Source organism: Callithrix jacchus, chromosome 4 (genome assembly GCF_049354715.1).
Source record: "Callithrix jacchus isolate 240 chromosome 4, calJac240_pri, whole genome shotgun sequence".
Lineage (NCBI taxonomy): Eukaryota > Metazoa > Chordata > Mammalia > Primates > Cebidae > Callithrix > Callithrix jacchus.
In genome coordinates, this window is record NC_133505.1 from 42,230,355 (window position 1) to 42,251,546 (window position 21,192).

Sequence of the window (21,192 nt, forward strand, 5' to 3'; positions counted from 1 at the left end):
CAGAACAATATTCCATTGTCTGGATGTACCACAACTATTTAGCCTTCATTTACTGAAGGATATGTTGGTTGCTTCCCAGTTTTGCAATTATGAATAATGCTGCACAGGTTTTTGTGTGGACATAAGTTTTCTACTCCTTTGGGTAAATACCATGGTGCACCATTGCTAGATTGTGGTAAGAGCATGTTTAGTTTTGTAAGAAACTGCCAGGCTGTCTTCCCAAGTGGCCATACCATTTTGTATTCCCACTAGCAAGAATGAGAGTTTCTCTCGCTCTGCATCCTCGCCACCTTTGAATATCCCATTTTTGGTCCCCTCCCACCCCTAACTGAAGAGCTGTCTGTCTCACATAACTTCACAGCTGTTTGAGTGCACCTCATTGGCTTTAGAGTGGACACTTGAACGATAGCGGAGCAAATCAGATTCTTCCTCAAGAAGAGGAAGCCAGCCTGGGACTTAGTCTCATGTGGAGGATGTTTGATGCACTGCCAAAATCTCCCTGAGAAATGCAGGGCATCTTCCCCCAGCTGCTGAAAGTGCGGGGAGACAAGACACTCCTCAGCTGGATTAGTCCATTCTCATATTGCTATAAAGAACTACCCGAGACTGGGTAATTTATAAAGAAAAGAGATTTCACTGGCTCACAATTCTGCATGCTATACAGGAAGCATGGCTGAGGAGGCCTCAGGAAACTTATAATCATGGCAGAGAGCAAAGGGAAGGCAGGCACATCTTACAAGGCTTGGAAAGGAGTAAGAGAGTGAAGGGGGAGGTGCCACACACTTTTAAATAACCAGATCTCACAAGAGCTCACTCACTTTGACAAGAACAGAGAGGGGGAAATCCACCCCCAGAATTCAATCACCTCCCACCAGACCTCTCCTCCGATTACAACTGGACGTGAGATTTTGATGGGGTTGCAAATCCAAAGCATATCACCAGCTGTCAGGGCTTCAAGGATGGCCTCAGCTGAAGAAAGCTGCTTTGGCCATGGCTGTGCTCTCCTTGCTGGGCAGCCCACATTTGATGACTAATTTGATGACTAATGTGGAGGGATGGTTAAAGGCTCAGTTCCCTCACTATCCCAGGTCCAGGGCTTTCCATGAGATGAGAGGACATCTTGGGGATGTCATCACACCTCAATTTCCCCCTCTGTCCACTCCTGCACCTTCCCTTTCCTCCCACAGGGGTTAAGCCTGAGAACATTCCCTAGTAAACATCCTCCACAACAAGCTCCACGTCAGCATCTGCCCCTCAGCAAACCCAACCTGGGACACACCAGCTGGAAGGACCTGAGACAAGTGGGCTGAAGCGGCCACTGCATCCATAAACACAGAACAGACAGAGACCTGGAGTGCTGCAAGAGGAGCGAGAGGCAGGACCACATGGCTCCAAAAGAAGGAGCAGGATGAACAAGGGTCCACACTGATTCTAGAACGTTTTCCAGCTCCTGTGTCAGCTCTTGCACAGCCCTCAGGTTCCATGAGACACCCCTGATTCCTCACAGTACCCTTCCTATTTTGTTGAGCAAGTATAGGTGGATTTCTCTTTCCTGACATCAAACTATCCTCAAATAATAAATACTGCTTCCCTGCACTTTACGAATAAGAAAACTAAAGCCCAAAGGGGAAGGGCCTTCTCTAAATTCACATCAGGTTAGTGAGAGAGCTGGATTTTTATCTTTATTCATGTAACAAATAGCTCCTAAGGATCCACTATGTGCCATGCATGGTGTCACTTGGGGCTGATAACTGTGAGCAAGGTAGACGTGATCCTTACAATTACGGAGCTCCCCATCTAACAAGAGAGAAGACAACTCAATAGACAACCACAGCACAGTGAGACAAGCGCTATGGCATTACCTAGGAGGGCACCCATCCCTGGCTTGGATGCTCACGGAAACCTCCCAGAGGAAGTGACACCTGAGCCAAGGCCTGCAGGGGAACAGAGCTGTCCAGGTAGAGGAAAGAGAATGTGGAAAGGCTCACCGTTGAAAAGAAATAGTGTATGGAATTCACACACTCGTTTTGTCTGGTCACCATCTTTTCCTTGGGGGGAACCACAGTTTCCCTGGCCTTGTGTTGGTTCCATGAGGTGGCGAATCTCTGGGCCTATGTCCTTCTCATAGTAGGGTCAGGTCCATGGCCCAGTCTAACCCAATCAGAACCTCCCTCCAGAACCTGAATTTCTGCTGGAGACACACAGGATGGAAGGTGGTAAGCACGGAGGCATCTTGTGGCTGCGCCCTAAAGAGACTGCACATGCTACTCAGGACTCCAGAGCTGCCCTGGTTCCTGTCGATCCTGAGATCTGTTGTCTAGCTCCTCCTTCTAATCTGTGAGCTGCTTCACTAACTCCTCAACAAATCCCCTGTTCTTCTTTAACTTTTTCAGAGTCGACTTTTGGTGCTTGCAACCAAATAACCCTGATTCAAAAATGAGTGCCAGGAGTGGGATTCACGCAAAACCCTTAGGGATATGTGAGCTACTTAGAACTGGCTTTCATAAACCCATGGGGGAAAATCAGGAGGACTCTGGTTCATATTACTGGATAGGAAAGTGGCTGCCAATGGTACGGAGTGGTGAACAACTAATCATGTTATACCCTCTGGTCACCTGGGACCACACGCCAACCAAAAGCGAAAGACTATAGCAGCTGCCATGGACCAATTTATAAAGGATGAGGAGAGCTGGGACCATAGGCTGGATGCTTGTTCCTAATACTGGATAATTTAAAGCAAGAAAATGACAGGCTCAACTCAAAATGCTTGCCTGGAGGCACTGAATAAAATTCAGAGCCATTATATGACCATGCTGAAATAATCTTTTATTGCATGTAGCCTTAGAGTTGAAATTGCTGAAGACTGAACTTGGATATTGATTCTGAAGTTACTGAACTACAGTGTCAGTGAATTCACAACCTCACCAGGTCACTTCTGCAAAATGGAGGGAATTGGCTAGGAAATATTAATTTCCTATTGGAACAGTGATATCTGGGAGGATTATAAGGACTCAGAGCACCCTAAGCCTCCAAGTACCTCAGTTCACCACCCTCGGGCTCCCTCATGACTCACCCCTCACTGTTTCTCCCAAAATATTGAGGACCCAGATTAAACGTGGTCCAGATGATAAAATTCAGAATCAGGGTGGGAAAAAGTTATTCTCAGAAAGAACTGCAGAAACTCACTAATTTACATTCCTAAGGTATGAGAAATATGTGTGGAAATGGATTTCGAGGGGGCATTTATCAAGGCGAGAGGGATAGAAGTGCAGGTTTAGTGCATTTCTTGGTATGGGTGCAGTCACCAGAAATTTTGCATTCAGGGTATTCTCTCTGGCAGTTGGCAGAAATTCTGACACTTTGCAGAAGTCACTAATGCAAACCTGGACAGTATGATGATCCACACTAATTGGCAAAAAGGGACCGGAAAATCCTTGACATAATTAGAGGAACAGAAATCAAAATAGCTAGAGAGGAATGCTGAACTGATCTCTCAATTCACATCAATTCCAGGAGCCTCTCCCTTCCTCCTTCCCTTGAGGATGCTCTCAGTGAAAAATGAAAATAATCTTGTCTTTTTATTATCAAAAAAATTAATAGCATGTTTCAGATTTACAAAAGGTTTAAAGAATAATGTAACAAACATCGATGAACCTCTTATCCAACTTACGGTATGAAATGTGTTAGCTTAGGTCCTCCAGGATACAGACACCAAGATGGGATTAGAAAACTCCTGCAGAGGAACACAGGGAGAAAGGCAGAGGCGGTAGGCAGTGCCCTCATGGCACTGCAGGCCTGACCACTGGGAAAGACCAAGGGAAGGAAGGAAGGCCATGTCAGGAGAGTTTCAGGTGACTGGGCAGCTCTGAGAATGTTTCAGCAAGGCTGATGGGAAGTCCTTGAGCCACAGTCACCTGTAAGAGGAGCCCTGCATCTCACAGGGTTGGGCATGCCTGTCATCCCTGTGGGGCACAGGCAGGCCTGGTGCAGGTTGGGAAAGTGTGGTGCTGGTACAAACACAGTGGAGGACTCAGAGTGCAGCTGCTGGGGCCAGCAGTCAATTACAGGGACTGCAGAAGGTGATGTGAGAGGCACACTGTCATGGCCATGCATGAACCATGGTCAGGACCAATAAAAGTGCATATCAACCCTTCCCAAATCTGCAAAATGGGCTCAGCTACCCATTCTCGATAGAAATTATAGCAGAAGTGCTGCTGTTAAATGGGATTTCTAATCTTAGAGTGGGTGGAAAGAGCTTTAGCGGCCTAGCCCAGATTAAGTAACTATGTGAAAATAGTGGTCATGGCCATCCCCTAAAGGAGGCAGGGAGTGGGTGCTAAGGGAATCACTGGGAAAGCAGTGATCCCTGGGTATGGGTAATTGATCAAGCCATCCCTTGATCAGTGAAGAGATGAAATGAGCAAGCAGCCCACTGAGGTCTTACTTGATTCTATAACCAAAATCCTCCAGGTTTGGTAAATGAAGAGCTTGTTGAGTACCTGTAACTGAGAGGGAGTTCCCAGTCCAGGGTTGGTTCAGACCCAGAGCTTCTCAAATGCAGGGGCCAACAGGGCCTTTGAGCTAGGATCTGTTAAAACAGCACACATGGGACATGATAAATCTGTGAGTTTCCTCCAAAGACAGCTGCCGCCCTTTACCTAGGTTACTGAGCTGATATGGTTTGGATATTTGTCCCCTCCAAATCTCATGTTGAAATTTCATCCCCAATGTTGGAAATAGGACCTGGTGAGAGGAACTTGGGTCATGAGAGTGGACCCCTCATGAGTGTCTTGGCACCACGTTCACAGTAATGAGTGCATTCTTACTCTATTAGTTCCCAAGAGAACTGATTATTGAAAGAGCCTGGCACCTTCCTTCTGTCTCTCTGGCTTCCTGACATGTGATCTCTGCAGCCAGCTCCCCTTTGCCTTCTGTCATAAGCAGAAGCTTCCAGAAGCCCTCACCAGGAGCAGATGCTGGCGTCATGCTTCTTCTACAGCCTGTAGAACCATGAGACAAATAAATCTCTTTTCTTTATAAATTACCCAGCCTTGGGTACTCCTTTATAGCAACACAAATGAACTAAGACATAATCACAGGAGGAATAGGTGATTAGAGGATTATCTGAGCCAGCTCTAATTCCTGGGGACAGTAACACTGTGGTCTCTATGGCAGATGGGCACTTGGGGAACTCAGGGATAACTGTGTTCCCACCTGAATCCTCCCTACAGTAGGTCAGTGGGACTTCAGTCCCCTCCAGCAGTTACTTCCCCAGTTCCTGAAAGGAAATAGAGGTCTTCATAGGTGAGAAAACCCGCATCAGCTTCCTGATCAGAAGACTTAGTGATAGGAAGGGCCAGGAGGAAGTCACTTGAGCTCCTTCTACCCATGAATACAGTAACCAAAAGCAACACTGCAACCCCAGTGGGCTGCGAGGCTGAGTGTCACCACCTGACACCAGAAAGATGTAATTGGGACAATACTGACCACATCTCCCTGCTATCCCAGATTGGCCAGTGTGAAAAATAGCCAGGTTTAGAAAACGACAGTGGCATGTTATACACTTAATTGGGTGGCCACTTTATTTGCAGTTGCTGTTCCAGATGTGGGCTCCTTGGCAGAGCAAATTAATTCAGCCCTGTGCTTGGCATTCAGTTGCTGATCTGGAAAATAGAATGTACTCCTCCTGACAAGCAGAAAACACTTGAAGTGGTTTGCTTGCCCCTGGCAGGGAGAGGAACAGAATGGTACAGCTCTGCCTCGGGGAACGCTGGCTTTCTAGCTCGTCCCACAGCCTGGACCAGCTCCCCATCCTGAGGAGCATCATCCTGCCAATGGGCTCGTGCTCTGTATTGATCACACAAGACTAATCGGGTCCGACAGGTTTCCTCGATGTCTTGGTAAGATGCACATGTGACAGAGACTGGGCCGTGATTCAGGCCCTGGCACCTCAGAGAGGCTCCTGCAGGTCCAGTGGTCTCAGACATGTTGGAGAGTTCATTTCAAATGAAGAACTTAAAAGGAGGCACAATGCCTCATGACTTCTTTGGATTTTTAAGGCAGTCTTAAGATTAATTCTTTTGTCCAGGTGTGGTGGCTCACGCCTGTAATGCCAGCACTTTGGGAGGCCAAGGCCGGTGGATCACAAGGTCAGGAGATCAAGACCATCCTGTCTAGCACGGTGAAACCCCGCCTCTACTAAAAGTACAAAAAATTAGCTGGGCGTGGTGGCATGCACCTGTAGTCCCAGCTACTCCCGAAGCTGAGGCAAGAGAATCGCTTGAACCAGGGAGTCAGAAGTTGCAGTGAGCCAAGATCCCACCACTGCACTTCAACCTGGAAAACAAAGTGAGACTGTCTCAAAAAAAAAACCAAAAACACAGATCAATTCTTTTTACCAACGTAAAAGGGGTTTCTAAACAATCTGAAAACATCCAGCTTTGAGTGGGGCCCCATGCAAAGGCAGGCTCTGCAGGGGGTCTCAGCTGGGGTCCAGGCCTCTTTGTCCTCAGCCCTTGCTAGTGGTGTTTAGTGTGCAGGGCAGGGCACAATGCTGTGTGGAGTTCACCTGAAACAAGCCTCCAGTCCCAAATTCCCAGTGTAGTCTCTGGAGCTTCTGAATAAGTAACTCTTCTTTGAGGAAATGTGTGCCACCATGGGCTGTGGGGAGACTGAATGCCTGACCCTGAGTCACGAAGCAGCCGATAGCCTGAGATGTCCATCATGAATCAGATGCCGTCATCGATCAGAATCCTGTGGGGTGTGGCCACCAGCCCTGTGCCGTCAGTAACCTTGCCTGTTGCCTCTTCTTTATGATCCACATAGGTGTGACAATACTGGAGCAGAGCAGAGACCAGCATTGTCAGGAAGGAATATTTCAATTGCAAGTAACAGAAAATACTGACTTAAACAGAGAGGATGTATTGGCTCTCATGATTTAGAAAAAAAAAATGCAAAGTTAAACTGCTCCAGGTGAGGCTCGCTCCAGCAACCCAGTGGTGTCACTGGAGACCCTGCTCCTCTCTCTCTTCTGTCTTCCATGGCATCAGCATTATCCTAACACTGCCCCCTCCGCCCCTCCGATGGCTGTCAGCAGTCGTGGAGCTACTGGCACATGCTCCCTCCTTCCAGTCCAGCAGCAGTGAGCACAACTCTGCCGGTAACTCTCGGAAAAGCAAAGGGGCTCCTTTCCCCGAGTGCCCCAGTACCAATTTCCTGTGTCTCATTGGCTTGAATGGGTCATGTGCCCAACTCGAATCTAGTCCTGTGGCAGGGAAGCTTCCTTGATTGGCTGCAAATACCCACGCCCCGCCCCCCGGGCTGAGGGCAGCCAATCCTATGCAGACAGCGTGACCAAGTATGGAAGAGGAGCTTCATTGCCATAAAGTGGGGGCCAGGACGCAGGGCCCCCAGAACCGCAATCTTCCCCTCAGCGCCCTTTCTCCCTGGCTCCAGGTTTGCCCCTCCCCATGAAATTACAGCATCACAGTCCCATATCTCAGCTTGAATCTTATAAACTCTCAGAGTCCAACCACATTCATGGGATGTCCCCTCTTGAGGGCCTCTGCTAGGGTTGAGGAGACGAAGCAGCCAGGGCTGCTCGGTGCAGGGCAGAGGGGAAACCCAAGTACCTCACCCCCAGCTCTGTTTCTCCTGGATTCCCAGGGCAAAAACCCTACAAGGCCGTAAGGATTGACTTACCCACACCCAGGTCTGGTGGGCACCAGGGTGGATGTCTGTTCCTCCTCCTCATAGGGCTGGGAAGGAGGTCCTCCAGTCCTGGAAAAACACAGCCCCTCCTTCAGATTCCCCAGTTGAGGAGTTTTCACCCTATTGTCTTTCGAAAAGTTATACCACTTTTCTGACAATTCCCCCACCCCCGCACCTTCTTTTGTATTATAAAAAAATTTTCATCCCCAAACCCACTAATTAAATAAATGTATCTCTTGGAACCCACAGGGGATTGGTTCCAAGACACCAGAGGATTCCAAACTCCAAGGATACCTATGTTCCTGATAAAAAATGGCATACAGCAGGGTGCGGTGGCTCATGCCTGTAATCCCAGCACTTTTGGAGGCCGAGTTGGTTGGATCACCTGAGGTTAAGAGTTCGAGACCAGCCTGGCCAACATGGTGAAACCATATCTCTAATAAAAATACAAAAATTAGCTGGATGTGGTGGTGGGCACCTATAATCCCCAGCTACTCAAGAGGCTGAGGCATGAGAATCACTTGAACCCAGGAGGCAGAGGTTGCAGTGAGCCAAGATCATGCCATTGTACTCCAGCCTGGGTGACAGAGCAAGACTCGGTCTCAAAAAAATAAAAAGTAAAAATAAAATGGCCTAGTTTTTGCACATAACCTATGCACATCCTCCCATATACTTTAAATCATCTCTAGATTACTTATAATACCTAATGCAATTGTTGTTATACATGTTATGTAGGAAATAATGGCAGGGAAACAAAGGCTGCACATGGTCAGTCCAGACACAAGCATCCAAGCCTCACTGCACCTTCAGTGGGCAATCAGCAAACCACAGATGGATGCAGGGCCTGCGGGTGAGGAACCTGCAGGTGCATATTTCAATTGCAGGTAGCAGAAAACACCACCTTAAACAGTAGAGAGGATTTATTGGCCCACATCATTTTTAAAAATACAAAGTAAAACTGTTCCCGGTGAGGCCGGCTTCACCTGGAGGCTGGCATGACTTCCACACAGAGGCATCATTGCCACTTGTTTAGTGTGCTCTACAGTGTCGAGGCAGAGATTAGCACATGGAAGGCATCGAATTGTGTTCCAAGTTGGACGGGCCAAACTGCTTTGCTTTATCAGTCACCCAGTGGGAGAGGGAGCAGCGACTTCAGGACTCCGAAAGCTGCTGCCTGCATGGCCATTTCCACCTGTGTGGTGGAAGTGCTCTCTGTTAAGCCTTGATTTTGCCCTGCAGTGATGCTTCTCTGTTCTAACTCTGTTTCTCAATGCAAGATAACCATGACCCCCAACAGCTGCTGCCTGGAAGCAGATCCTGAGACACCGAACCCTTCCCTCCTATCCCGACATCAGGCACCTCCCACTCCTTTCCGAGAAAGAGAAACCCTCATCCCTTTACATTTTAGTTACAAACCATGGTGCTTAATCTCATATTGCTATTTATCACTTATATAAACTTGTTTTCCATGTTCAATTGCTATTTTTCTATCTATGAGAAATTAGATGCTTTGACATTAGTTAGAAACCACAGTAATTTTTTCTCTAAAATCAATGAAAATATTTCTTCATTTAATGGCTTTTCATTTAGAGTCAGGTTTTTAGAAATCAGTAGAAGTCCTTGAATGAGGGATGGGTGTCCTCATCCTGGACTTACTGAGCTTTACCTCTGCCCGCACCTGAGGCTTGTGACTGAGGGCTCTGAGTTTGCTGAGGCCCCTTGGGAGGGCAGGAGCTGTTCTCAGCAGGGCCCTTGAGGCCGACTTTCCCCTGACGTTGGGCCTCCAGGGTGGACAGGTAAGTGGGGCCCAACGAGGCTCTGTCCAACCTATTCTACAGCGGGCAGGGTGGGACGAGCTGTCTGGACCCTCTACTCTCAGGGGGTTCCCAAGATGGAAGCTGGATTGGCTCTCTGCAGGAGACAAGACTGGCGGCCTCTCCTGCTCAGAGGCGGCCACGTGCCAGGCTTTTCCCGTGTTCTCCACCCCCCTATTTGGGCGTTCTGAGTAGTTCCTCCAGATCACAGCACCTGCCTGCCTCGGGATGAGAGAGTCCGTCCCAAACCAGCATGCATTTAGGATGAGGCCCTGGCAGCTGGGCTGTGAGTGGACGGGGAGAGGGCAGGCCTGCAGGTTGGGAGAGACTATGAGCGCGCTCACACTGAATGACAGCAGCTCAAGGTGGCGGGAAGTGAAGAACGCAGGACTGCAAGGGGTGCCCCTGAGGGGGCTGGGCTGGGAGGAGGGGGCAGCGGGTTGCAGGGGTGGGGCAGAACGGTTTGGTTTTGGATGTGGCAGTGGGCTCTGTGTGGGCTCTCCCAGCAGACACGTCCAGCCAGCAGCTGAGCGCAGCATGTAGCTGCAGGGTCCAGAGGGAGATATGGGCAGAGACAGAGGAGGCCAGGAGCCAGGGGAACCAGCGAGGGGAATGGAGCCGACCGCTGAGAGCTCGCTGGAGGGGCAGGCCTGTTCTCCATGTTTCCACGCACTCCTCTCACTAGCTTATTCCCTTGGGGTTTCAGTGTGTCTCCATCTCAGAGTTCCTTTTATTTAAATCCAATTATCCACAGATGGGTGACATTTTAAGCTCTTGTGTTTATCAAATTTTATAGAAACTATACTCAAATTAAATAAAGAAAAATAAAAAGGTGGGGGTGGATGTATTGACTCAAGTGAATACAAAGTTGGGATCTCCAGATGAGACTGGGTCCCGGTGCTCAAGCCTTGTAAACAGGACCGTCCCAACTCCTCTGTGGGCTGGCTCCACATACGGGGCAGGGATGGCCCCTAGCAGCCCCACGTGCTCACTCTACTAGCTAGAAAACTCCCACAAAAAGAGGGCACCTCTTCAAAATCCTGGCATTGATAAACTGTGAGGCTGAGGCCAGGAGTGAGGTCAGCCCCGCTCAATCCACATGGATTCAGAAGAATAGGGAGATCCCCCCCGTCAAAAGCAGGGAGCTGTGCCCTGAGGTGAGGCCTGGGATGGAGGCCATGCATGGGGCCACTAAGAAAAAAAAGCCTGGCTTGCTGAGGGCTGCCCAGGGCAGAGCTGTGGTGCCAACCCTGGGAGACTTTATTTGGACTTTTACAGGAGAGAGAAGTCCGCTTTCATCTTGTTTAACTCATTGATAGTTTGCCCTCTGCTACTCCCAGTCCAGCCTAACCCTGTTGAACTCAAGCTCCATGGGGACACCATAAGAAGGCCCTGGGGAAAATGGGGCACTGGGGCTTTTCTGAGAAGGGGGTATTGGAGTTCCAAAGCCTGAGGCCAGCCCTAGGGGACACAGCTTCCCCCACCTCCCCACCTGCTCCTCACACCTGCATGCAGACCACACCATCAGGATCGTGTAACTGGAGGGGACCCAGAGAACATCACTCATTTTCTTGGCAAACAGGTACTGTGCACCGGCTCCACACAGGCCTTGGGGACATGAAGCTAATGAGACATGGCCCCTCAGATGTTCCATGTAGAGGGGACAATGAGAGGCAGGGAGAGCTGGAGTGTGCAAGGTGCAAAGGAAAGTCGGAGAGCTGGGTCCTGGAGGCCAAGCGGGATTTGCCGGACGAGAGAGAGTGTTCTAGATGAGGGAAGGGCAACGATGAGTGTGGGAGAGCAGCACGTTCAGGGAACAGCAAGGAATTCCCATGGCTGGAGTGTGGGGGGCCTGGTGCAGGAAGACAGGGAGCAGGGCCAGGCCCCCAGGGTCTTGCATCCCTACAGAGGATGAGCAGCTTCCAGTGGAGGCCACTGGGGGTTCTCCAGGTGGGAGGCTACGAGGTCAGATTTAGAATCCCAGTTTGACAGACGAGGAAACTGGAGTCTAAAGACAGGAAGCCTCGGGTCTGGCCCCTCATTTATTGGAGGTTCTCAGTACATGTGAGCCGGGACGGGCAGGGCGCCCAGCCGGCTGGTCCACGCTGCTCTCCGAGCAGATGTCTCCCAGGGAGATGTCCCTCAGCCTCGCCTCTGTCCTACCCACGTGCCTGCCTCAGCCAGCACACAAGTGTGCAGTCATGTTCCCACTTTGCTGGGGCCACAGGAGGTCACCAGAGGAGCTGGAGCCGAGGAGGGAGATGGTGGCCTCCAGGAGGCAGGCAGTCTCATTTGGGGGAAGTGTTGGTTCCCAACCTGCCTGGGCACCAGGTGACATGGGCGAGCTGTGGAACCTGCTCTGTCAGCTCCTCTTCAGTGCTAGACCCTGGCCCAGGACTTTGGCCCTGGACATGGGAATAAACAAAGCTCAGTCCCTGCCCCCAGGAAGCTCACCACCAGGAGGACAAGGCAGGTCTGTTCCGATGCAGAAGGAGCTCGGCGGCCATAGCAGTTTCTTGATAAAAATATATAGTCTCATCGACAGGTGAACCCTCCTGTGGGTACCTGAAAGCCCTCATCTTCTCAGAGTCCTTCAGCTTCTTACACTCCCTTCACCGCCTGGCCCTAACCTCTCATCAAGTCCAAACCCAATCTAAGGCTGAACAGGGAACAGCTCCATCCTGTATCCACTGCTGTCCCACCCACCGTCTTTACTGACCCCTCCACACAAAGAAAAACCAACTCAGGCCTTGCAGAATGAATGGGAGGCATCTGGGCCAGTGGGGGCAGCACAGGAGCAGCTGGGGGCGGGGTGGCAAAGGCCCGGCAAGGCTGGCGCTCAGGTGTGTGTTACAGGAGGTGATGGGATCACTGGGGACAGTGGAGAGTGGGTGGAGAGGCAGAGCCCACTCGGCTGTGGCAGGGACTTCAGTGAAGACAGGCACTAGTGATGGGAAGCCACTGGCTCTTGTTCAGGACCCGGGGGCCAGGCCCTCATACCAGCACCCGGCGGGCCAGCACTTCCCACCACAGCCCCTGCACCTCAGGCTGCACCCAAAGCTCCAACCCTGCCTGTTGCAAGCTCTCCTGGCTGCCCTGACTCCAAGCCCAGCAATAGCTCCTCTGGTAACTGCCAGAGTGTGGGTGTGTCAGAGCCTCGTGGGGTTGGCGCTTCACCTACAGACAGAGCCAGGGAGCTTCGGGCGCCTTAGCAGATGGAATGGGCACTGTGCAGGGTGTTAGGGCTCTTCTCAGGGGTGTAGGTTGCATAAACAACAGATCCTCCTCTCATTCCTCTCCCTGCATCCTGAAGAGGGTCCTTGCCCCTCTGACCCCACAGCACACTGTAGGGTGCTCTCTCATTATCCTCTAGGGTCTGGGTCTCCTGATGAACTGCAGCTTCCTCGAGGATCATTGTCATATCCCCAGGGAGCACAGCACCAGGCATATAGTGGGTGCTCAAGAAATGCCTGTTGAGTGAGTGAGTGTGCTCAGGACAGCACAGGAGGTGAGTCTGTGGGTCCATTTACGTGTGTGTGTGCGCGCGCGCGCATGCGTGCAATGCCTGTCATAGCCTGGCCTTCATCTTACCTCACCCAGAGAAGTTCCTGGCTGGGCCAGGAGGAGGGGCTGGGTTTTCTTTCCTGCTCATTTGCATGACAGGTGTTGGCAGTTTATCTAACTGTGATAATGAAGAGGATGGGGGGTGCTAATTCCTTCTCACTTTATTGAATCCACCAATCCTTCACAGCCTCAGGGCCCTGAGAGGGGGTGATTAAAAGACACTTCAGCACGCTGCTTATTGCCAATTAACAGACTCCAATATAAACAATTAATAAAGCCACAGTGGGAGGTGAGAGGGAGGGATTCATCTCCCTGCCTGGGTTAGCTCAGGCAGTTCCTGGGCCCCTGAGCCCAGCCACACACAGATGGCCCTGCCCAGGGCGGGTGGTTGGGGCTGATAGAAGCTTGAGAGTGGGTAGGAAGACGCCAGGGAGGAGAGTGCTAGTGAGGGCCGCTTGGTCTCAGACTGGGGGAGCAGGGCTGCAAGCCCACCCCTGCTGATGCCAGTGAGGACACACACAGGGCAGGGCAGGAACTTGCTCAAGGCCCCAGGGCCCACTAAAGCCAGTGCTCCTTGGACCACATGTTCCATGCTCCTTGGGCCAGGCTGTGGCCCACCCTGATGGGTCTCCTCACCCACCCAAGGTAAGGGGCTGTCTCCAGTCACTGGCCTCTTAGGATGAGCCAGGTGACTCTGTTTCCCTTGCCAGGCTGCCCTCCCCACCTGCCATGGTCCCTGTAACTTGACTTCTCGTACAGGAAAGTTGCCCACCTGCCTGGGGGCAGCATTGCCTGTTAAGGACAAGTCTCAGGGGTTGCAGTGTGAGCTTCCAAAAGGCACCGCTCTACGCCACTGGTGCCACACATGGCAAAAGCCAATCTCGTGAAATCCTTAAACCCTCAGCAGGAGGCAGGATGAGAGGCTGGAAAACACTCACGCCTCCAAGGCTTAGGGAAGTCACTTCCACAACCCAAGTCACTCTCTCAGGAGCAGGCAGTGCAGGTGCCACGGGCCGCACGTGATCTGGGCCAGGAGCCCTCCAGCTTGTGCTGCAAAGGGCCGGATGGCACGTGCCTGAGCTCTGCCAACTGCACCACCTGCATCACAGCCACCTAATCCTCCCATGTGGTGTGAACGCAGCCAGAGACGATATGTAACGAATGTGCGGCTGTGTCCCAAGGAAACTTTATTTATGGATGCTGAAATTTGAAATTCATAGAATTTCACGTCACTAAATATTATTCTTATTTTGATTCATTTTTCACCCATTTAAAGATGTAAACCCATTCTTAGCTCTCAGACCATACAAAAATAGGTGGTGGCCCCGATTTGACCCATGGGCCAGAGTTTGCCAATCTCTGATCTAGGCCTTAGCACTCTGGGATGTCTTGGGCATTCTAAAGGGAACTTCCCTGGCTATGACTCCTCAAGGGAGGGGGGACTGGGAGCTGAAAGTCCCTCCATCCAGCTCAAAAAAGGGAGGTGCCAGACCCTGTTCCACCAGAGAACCAAGTGGCCACAAAGCATGGCCCATAAGGGACAGAGAGCCAGGCTGAGGGGCAGGTGTGGACAAGCGGAGAGACAGACGAGGGGGGACCACTGGCTGCCCCATGACCCACTTGTGTTGAAGGCAGGACAAGGATGACCACCCAAAATGGTGCTGAGCCTCAGCACCTGGACCTGGGACAGTTCCCCGCTCTTATATGGGACCATGGATATGTCTGATATTCTGGAACTTCAAAGGAAATAAAAGAGAAGGGACTCAGAGGGACCTCAGAAATTGTCTTTCTCTCCTCACCCCTATTCACCTCATTCATTCAATCAACAAACATTTTTTGAGAATCTACTAAAGGCACCTTATGTTTCAGTTTAAGACAAGCCTCCTGGTCTTGAGCTGTCTTTGGAAATGTTCCTGGAGGAGAAGTGCTGTGGGTGTTTGGGGTTGCCAAGGACATTCTCGAGTCACCTGGGAAGTGAGAGTAACTAGAGAACATCCCATGTCCACAGAGCAGATAAGAAATCTCTCAAGGGAATTCCTGAGTTTTGACAGAGAAAGTCATTTAGCAAAGCCAATACTGTGTCAGAGGCAGCGGAAAGGTTTCCTGGAAGCCTTGGTGTAAAAGACCATAATGATGGATGTGAAGGAGTGCAGCGGCCTTGACAAGTCAAGCGGTTAGCTTGCAGTCTGCTACCTGTTGGGTGCTCCACATTCCTCCTCCTGCCTGAGCTTCCACAGGGCGCCTCTCAGGTTGGGGACAGGTAGTGGAACCAGAGCTCATTGTCACAGTAGGGACCAGCTGCCCAGAGCCAGCTGCTTGTCCAGGGTTGGGGCAGGGCACATGCCTCTCCTTTTCTCACCCTGCACCTTGAACCCATCAGAAACCCTTCTGGCTCTAGCTGTAAAATGTGTCTCACTGTGGTTTTGATTTACGTTTTCCCCACGATTAGTGATGCTGAGCATTATTTCATATACCTGTTGGTCATTTGGATGTTTCCTTTTAAGAACTATCTATTCAGGTCTTTTGCCCATCAAAACCACAGTGAGGTATCTATCGCCTTACTCCTGTCAGAATGGCTATGATCAAAAAGACAAGAGATAACAAGTGTTGGCAAGGATGTGGAGAAAAGGAAACCCTAGCACGCTGTTGGTGGAAATGTAAATCAGCGCAGCCATTATGGAAAGCAGTATGGAGGTTCCTCAAAATATTAAAAATAGAACTACCATATGATGCAGCAATCTCACTACTGGGAACACATCCAGAGGAAATAAAATCAGTCTGCTGAAAAGATATCTGCACTTGAGTACTTTTTGCAGTACTATTCACAATAGCCAAGACATGGAATCAACCTAACGCCCTTTGACAGATGAATGGATACCAAAAATTGGTACATATACACTGTGGAGTACTATTCAGCCATAAAAAATAAGGCAATCTTGTCGTTGAAACAACATGGATGAACCTGGACAACACTATGTTAAGTGGCATAAACAGGCACAGAAAGACACGTGATTCTCACTCATGAGTAGAAGCTAAAAAGTCATTCTCATAGAATTAGAGAGTGGAGACTGGTTATCAGAGGCTGGGGTGACTTCGGAGAGAGAGGATGGGAGAGGTTGGTCAAAGGATCTATAATTACAGTTAGATAAGAGGGGAGAAGACCTGACTCAGTGGCTCATGCCTGTAATCCTAGCACTTGGAGAGGCTGAGGCGGGTAGATCATGAGGTCAAGAGATCGAGACCATCCTGGCCAATATGTCGAAACCCCGTCTCTACTGAAAATATAAAAATTAGCTGGGTGTGGTGGTGCTCACCTGTAGTCCCAGCTACTCGGGAGGCTGAGGCAGGAGAATCGCTTGAACCTGGGAGGCAGTGGTTGCAATGAGCCAAGATCACACCACTGAACTCCAGCATGGCAACAGAGCGAGACTCCATCTAAAAAAATGGGGGGATGGTGCGGAGCGGTCCAGAATAGACAAACGTACAAAGACAGAAAGTATTCAGTGATCAGTGATTGCCTGGGGCCGGGGGTGTGAGGGAGGGGAAAGGGTTCAGGGCCAGAGTGAGAGTAGAAATTGGTAATGACTGCTGACGGTGATGGGGTTTCTTGAAAGATGAAAATGCGCTAAAGTTGAATGTGGTGATGCTTGCACTCTGCAAACATACTAAAAACCATTGGATTATACACTTATAAGTGGTGAATTGTAGGCTATGTGAATTATATCTCAATAAAGCCATTTTTTAAAAATGCCCAAACCTGACCACTTTGCCATGCTGCTGCCATCCTGGCTGGGGCCTGAAGGACACCAATCACCCCTCACTGGTACCCTACCTCTAACTCTGCCCCACAGACTGTCCTCTAGATAGGGACCCTCCAAGGCCATCAATCACACCACATCCTGCTCTGGTCTCCACTGTCCCAAGCCTGTCATTCCTAGCATGAATCCACAATTTTAGCGTGGCCAGACACTCTGTAAACTCCCAGCCACCATGCTCTCCCCTTTCACACATGCCTGCCACGCTGGCCTCCTCACCTCCCTCCCCTGGTTCCTCCTCCCTCTCTTCCTGCTCAGAGACTGGCCCCTTCCCTGCCCTCCTCTTTCTCTGTCTTCCCCACATCTACATCCCCGGGAGTAGTGGTAGTGGCTGGGGTCTGTGGATCCCATACAGATCCCTGGGTAGAATTCGGGGAGCCTGGGAATGTGGACGGGGAAGAATCACATCTCTATTTTCACTCCTCTTTATTTGAATGTCGCACCTGTTTCCATTGTGTGCGTTAGCAGCAAACCACAGAGGTGGTCCCAGAGTCTGGGACTTCGTCACCCATAGGAAGTGCAGATGGTTTCAGTGACATTATAATTGCAGCAGAACACCTGAAGTCTCACTCGTGCTCAAGCTTACTTTGAGAGGATGTGGTTTGAGACAGCCCCACTGCTCAATCTCAATCTCAGTGTGTTAATAAAGAGGCACATATATTGCTCCAGTGCAATTTTTTCCTAATATTTTGATAGCTTCATTTTAACATAATTGTTTTCCTTTGAATCTTAGCTATTTTATTTTGTGGACTTAAAAATATTACTCTGAGAAGGGGTCCATAGGCTTCCACAGACTCCGGAGGGGAAGAGCCCATGGCACAGCAGCAGGAAGGGCTCCCTGTTCTACAATGTATACTCTGTGCAGAGAGGGCCAGACACAAATGGGGAGCTCAATCACAGGCAGTGGGAGGAAGGGCAGGGGAAGGAGCGGGAGGGAGCCGCTCAGAACTCACTCGGCTCAGCAGTGAGGGCAGAGCCTGTGTCCAGCTGGCTCCATCACATGCTCAATGTGGAGCTTTGGGTACCTCCTGTAACCTCCCAGAGCCTCAGTTTCCTCATCTGCAAGAGGGAACACAATCGCACCTGCTTCATATGGTTATTATGAAGGTAAGACGGTATGCTTGGTTCATGGCCTGGGACACAGTGAGAGAGCAATAAACACTGCCGATTTAGTCAAAGTGCTGGGCTTTTGTCCATGGCTCTGGCCCCTCAGCCAGGAAGGCAAAGGCGACCCCACATAGCTCTCCCTCTATACATGTCTGGGAAGGCTGAGGCAACAGGGCCCCCACTCACTCTCAGCAGGCTGGCCAGGGCTGGACCACAGGAAGGGGATGCAAATGGGGAGGGAAGCACTGTCCGTCCAGGCTGGGCTAGGGGACACACCTGCATGGACATTCTTTTCTAGGGGGCAGAGGACATGGGAGGAGATGTTTCCAAGCCCTTACCTTATGAGTCCAGAAGCATTTGTGGGGATGGCAATGCCAGGAAGTCATCTGGGGATAAATCGTTAGGGAGAGACCTGAGGGCCTGGGGCAAACCCGGCTCCACTGGCCAAGTTCTGGCCTGCTGCCCTGCAGGCTGAGTTTCCCTGTTTCTTCCCGGAGACCACATCCCAGGGGCCAGCTTCCTTGCCCTTCCTGCTTGGGGAGTCCTAGGTTAGCCTCTCCATTCCCCTAGGTGCCTCTTGCCCCAGACCCTACTTTCCAACCGTTTGCCCAACACAGCCCACTCAGAAAACAGAGGACAGCCTCACCAGTGCCCCAGGGCAGAAGACAGCCTCTTGGCATACTCCTTGTCCCTGCACAGGTGGCATGCTCCTGCCTCTGGGCCCTGGCCGGGAATGCCCTACATCCAAACGCCCCAGGGCTTGTCACCACCATGTCCTCTCATGTGGGCACAACTTCCAGCCTTCTCCATGTCCTGCCAGGGGACTGAGGTGGTGGAATGACTTTGAAGTCTGTTTCCTCATCTGTAAATAGGACAGTAGCTTGGCTTCCTGGGTTTGGCTGTGAGGGCAGGGGTGCTGTCCGCACAGGTACACTGAGACCGGGGAGCTGGGATTCCTGCCTGCTGGAAAGAAATGCCTGTTGTTCTGGGGTGGGGTCTCCAGCCGGCCGGGGCCTACCCTCCTGCCTTGCAGTTTCCCAGTGCCCTGCAGCTCATCGGCCTCTTCCACTGCCCTTTGAGGGAGGTGAGGTGGATGTTATCCCACCCATTTTAGAGATGGAGAATCCACGCTCCGAGAGGTGAGGTGACACGGCACCCAGGTCTTCTCACTGTGTGCCAGACTGTGGTAACTTCCTGCTGGACTGAGCCAGATGACATAGAGTCTGCTTAAACTGACTTGTGGTGGTCCTGATGTTCTATAGGTGCCATATTTTTATGCCCAGTATAATCAGGCTGTGTGAATTCTGGGTAGGGCTCTTCTGGGACACCAGCCTTCATTTATTGAGCTTCTACCAAGTGCCAAACACGTGACTCTGTGATTGATTAATCCCCACAAGTCAAGGAGCAGGCACGGTTGTCTCATGTAGAGGTGGAGAAGCTGAGGTGTAAGGACCAGCACCAGAAGTGCAGGATGTGGGTCTGTGCTGCACAGCACCACCCCGGAGAAGGGGAGCAGGGATGAAGAGGAGGCATAGACTCCATCTTGGGTGGGGGTGGGAAGAGTAAAGAGAGTGCTATCTTGAAGAAACTACAAGTGTGGAGAGTCTGCAGACGTTGGAGGGAGATGAAGGCGGTGCTGATTCAGAAGACAGAGCTTTAGCCAGGAAAGCAAGCTGGCAGCCAATTGGGAACCGCCAGTAAGCCAGAGCACTGGGTAAAAAAATGTTGGTAGAGGAAGAAGGAAGCTGGCAGCCCTGAGTTCAGGTGGCTTCAGTATGCAGACCTGCAGCCCCAGAGCCCAGCCAGAGTGAGGAGGGGGCTCCTAGGGACAGAGGGTTCATGCTGGACCAGTGGCCTTCCCCAGCCCCCTGACTTATAGGGGCCCCCACTGGAGTCCAGAGAAAGAACTCAGCAAAAATTGGATGCAGTGGGTCCAAGGAAGTCACCACCCAGGCCTAAGACCCTTGAGGCTGTTGATCAGGGGCTGGGTAGCTGAGGGAGCACCAGGCACGTGGGACATCTTGTTGCCTTTGGTTGCTTTTGTGTTTGTATGTGCTTATGCATGCGTGTGCACGTGTGCACTGTGTATGCATGTGCATGTGATGTGTGTGAATGTTCATTCGTGTGTGTGTGTGTGTGTGTGTGTGTGTGTGTGTGTGCGCCTGCGCAAAAGAGCTTTGCAGGGAGAGATCAAGTCCTGGGAGTAGGAGGGTGGATTCCCTCCCCTCCCATCACCCCCCACTGAGGCTGGCTGGATGAGGAGGAGTTCAGGGAACGGAAGGCCTGGGGATTCTTCTTCTCCCAAAGGTGCCACCACCAGCAGGGGAGGAAGGGAGGGAGGAAGCAGCACCTTATTTAAATGCAAATGACTGAAATACAACTTTCTTTATTAAAATGCAAATTGCACTTCAGTCTCTGACACCTACTGAGTGCCAAAGCCACAGAACACAACCAGGACTCAAAGCCGAAGGACCCCAAGCCCGTAATAGTGAGAGGCCCCATCTGCTTGGGTGTAGGAAGACATGGGGGATGGAGGGTGGGCCCCAGGCAGGCTTGGGATGCTGAGCCAGGTGCTTATCCTCCCTCCAGGGCTGCTGGGAGACATCAGCAGCGGCCACCGAGGCAGGCGATTTGGGCCGTAGGTCTGGACTGTCGCCCAGTGGGGGACCAGGCTAGAGCTTCACAGGTGTCTCTCTGCCTGGCTGGGTCAGCACGCTGTGCACTTTCTTAGTGAGCCTGGGGTCTGATTGCCAGCATCATTAAACCAGCTGCCTCTTGGTGAGTCAGAACCTGGCAGAGCACTGGGGTTGACCTACAGTGGCCCCCAGCCCGGAGATCAGGCCCCGAGGCAGGCTTGTCTTCCTCAGCCACTCGTCCTGCTGGGGCCTCAGGAGCAGGGCTGCAGGGCTGCAAGGCTACCAGGCACAGCAGTGCAGGTCATGACAAGAAGCAGGGGCGACAGGCAGACCCATGCCCTGCTCCCCAGGCTCCATGACTGGGCATGAGGCCAAGTCCTCCGGGAAAAAGGGCGCCTTTCCTCACACAGAGGCACCACTGACTTATTCGTGCTTCTAATTCATCAGCCTGCAGAGGGCGCCTTTTCCTAATTTGCACACACATTGCTGGGGACCCCCCAGACCCCCGGTTCTTCCTTCTGCCCCACTCCTCTCTCTCAGACCTGC

At 51.3% G+C, this 21,192-nt stretch overlaps 1 long non-coding RNA gene across 1 annotated transcript; it reads left to right on the forward strand.

The window, feature by feature from the left end:
* The first annotated feature begins 852 nt into the window (after positions 1-852).
* LOC144582123 (uncharacterized) lies at positions 853-8,167 on the forward strand. Its single transcript, XR_013534166.1, has 2 exons — positions 853-7,159; positions 7,960-8,167. It is a non-coding gene; the product is annotated as an uncharacterized LOC144582123 (long non-coding RNA).
* Positions 8,168-21,192: the final 13,025 nt, after the last annotated feature.